We start from the raw sequence: 3243 nt of genomic DNA, 5'->3' as shown, positions 1-3243 counted from the left end.
AAAAAATGATAGACAGCTATGAAATAAAACACGTAAGAATGATCAGTAATGTTTATGTTCCTTAACACCGTCACACAACTTGCTATCTAAGATTATTCTTGAACAGACATAATATACATATTTTTTTTATCTACGTGTTTTATGGTTTTCAGAGCGAAAGAAACATTCGCCTAATAGTGGAATATGTCGATAGTTCTTTTTTGTATTCAGTTTTCTCAATTGTATTTTAGGTCACTTCATAAATAAGGGACTTACCACTTGTTGACAAAACAGATTTGGCTCGGTAACTTTAATTGCAGCCTCTCTTCCACTTCGTTGCAAAACGAAACTCTTTGCCCAAGAAAATGAAAGTATATAGATATGTCATTAGCGCTGGGGGTTATATATATATTTTAAAAAGTATAAATGTCACGATGGCGGAAGGTCGAATGGGTTTACCCCCGTAATTAGAGATACGTGAAGGTATTTATTACCATTGCCTTCGTTACCCAGTTATCATTGCTATTCGCTGGGAACTCTGCCTTTATCTTAATCGCGCAGTCTCTAATGATCATTTGGCTGCAGAATATGAAAGGATTTTGAAATTAAGGTTTTAATTATAAGCTTGGGGGCAGTGGGATAAGCCCCGAAATTTAATTAATGCAACCTGGAAGTTGCACCTGTGGTGTTTTTTTTTTATGCGAATATAATTCGTTCGGGTGCAAATCTGGATACACATTCAGTGAGTGAACGGATGATTTGTCTCTGGTGTCTTGGCGTACTCTCTCTCTCTCTCTCTCTCTCTCTCTCTCTCTCTCTCTCTCTCTCTCTCTCTCTCAAGGACACAGATACACTTGAACCCACCTACTTGAGAATACTCACCCTCTTAAAATGTTATCTACTCTTATGCATATTCCCTTTCTCTCTCTCTCTCTCTCTCTCTCTCTCTCTCTCTCTCTCTCTCTCTCTCAAGGACACAGATACATTTGCACCCACCCACTTGAAAATACTCACTCTGCTAAAATGTGATGTATGCATATTCTCTCTCTCTCTCTCTCTCTCTCTCTCTCTCTCTCTCTCTCTCTCTCTCTCTAACACCAATACACACTATCGCACGTGCACACACGATCTGGGAAACTCTGTCTCTCTCAAGAAAAAGACTTCCCCTCTTCAGAGGTATTCTTATCATGAGCCTAATCTCTCTCTCTCTCTCTCTCTCTCTCTCTCTCTCTCTCTCTCTGTACGTAGGGTACACGTTCCTTTACACATTGATATACAATTTTTTTGTGATTTTTGTAATTCACTTTACTATTCTGTCTTCATCTTATTTACGGATGTATTTTTTATTATATTTTTTATTGATCTGATCTGTATTTAAGTCATTCGTGTCATTATTACACAGAATTAAACTGAAACTTCCTTCCATTTTCCTTAATATGATGTTTTATTTCTTCAGTCGTAATTACTTTTTATATTTCCATGTCGCCTCTTTTTCCCTTTAACATTTAGCGTTAATTTTCATACAATTTTACTTATTCACTTATCGTATCAAACAATTAGCGCTTAGAAAGCAATAGGCAAATATTATGTGAGCAGTAAATTTCGCCCTAGTCTTAGATGCGTAAGAAATACTATACTATAGCGGTGCAGATCTTTTCAGGCGAATTGGAAAACATAACAAAAGCTATTATCGAAGCATCATTTAATTCTCTATAACGGGGGGCTGAAATAGAACAAGGCGTGATCCGACCTCCAGCTTACTGCGTGCTAAAATCTACGGTCAAATAGAGCATTGTTTCGCCAACGAAAATTGAAATAAATACGTTATATTTTATTAGAAATCATTTTTCTATACTGTTTAACATGCGCATTATTTATTTTTTCACCTTGTCATTCTAATAAATAATTCGTAAGTATTCTATTTTACGTTGTCATTTTAATAAATAATTCATAATTATTCTATTTTACATTGTCATTCTTAAATAAATAATTCGTAAGTATTCTATTTAACATTGTCATTCTAATAAATAATTCATAGATATTCTATTTTACATTGTCATTCTAATGAATAATTAATAAATATTTATTTTACATTGTCATTCTAATAAATAATTCGTAAGTATTTTATTTTACATAGTCATTCTAATAAATAATTCATAAATATTCTATTTTACATTGTCACTCTTAAATAAATAATTCGTAAGTATTTTATTTTACATTGTCATTCTAATAAATAATTCATAGATATTCTATTTTACATTGTCATTCAAATTAATAATTCATAAATATTTATTTTCCATTGTCATTCTAATAAAAAATTCTAATTATCCTATTTTACATTTTCATTCTAATAAATGATTCGTAAGTATTCTATTTTACATAGTCATTCTAATAAATAATTCATAAATATTCTATTTTACATTGTCATTCAAATTTATAATTCATAAATATTTATTTTACATTGTCATTCTAATAAAAAATTCTAATTATCCTATTTTACATTTTCATTCTAATAAATAATTCGTAAGTATTCTATTTTACATAGTCATTCTAATAAATAATTCCAATTGTCCTATTTTACATAGTCATTCTAATAAATAATTCATAAATATTCTATTTTGCATTGTCATTCTAATGAATAATTCATAAATATTCTATTTTACATTGTCATTCTAATAAAAAATTCTAATTGTCCTATTTTACATAGTCATTCTAATAAATAATTCATAAATATTCTATTTTACATTGTCATTCTAATAAATAATTCATAAATATTCTATTTTACATTGTCATTCTAATAAAAAATTCTAATTTTCCTATTTTACATAGTCATTCTAATGAATAATTCATAAATATTCTATTTTACATTGTCATTCTAATGAATAATTCATAAATATTTATTTTACATTGTCATTCTAATAAAAAATTCTAATTATCCTATTTTACATTTTCATTCTAATAAATAATTCGTAAGTATTCTATTTTACATAGTCATTCTAATAAATAATTCATAAATATTCTATTTTACATTGTCATTCTAATAAATAATTCGTAAGTATTCTATTCTACACAGTCATTCTAATAAATAATTCATAAATATTCTATTTTACATTGTCATTCTAATAAATAATTCATAAATATTCTATTTTACATTGTCATTCTAATAAAAAATTCTAATTATCCTGTTTTACATTTTCATTCTAATAAATAATTCGTAAGTATTCTATTTTAAATAGTCATTCTATAAATATTCATTCATATATA

Source organism: Macrobrachium nipponense, chromosome 34 (assembly GCF_015104395.2).
Source record: "Macrobrachium nipponense isolate FS-2020 chromosome 34, ASM1510439v2, whole genome shotgun sequence".
In the NCBI taxonomy this organism is placed as follows: Eukaryota; Metazoa; Arthropoda; class Malacostraca; order Decapoda; family Palaemonidae; genus Macrobrachium; species Macrobrachium nipponense.
Note: the sequence above shows the minus strand (reverse complement) of the source record.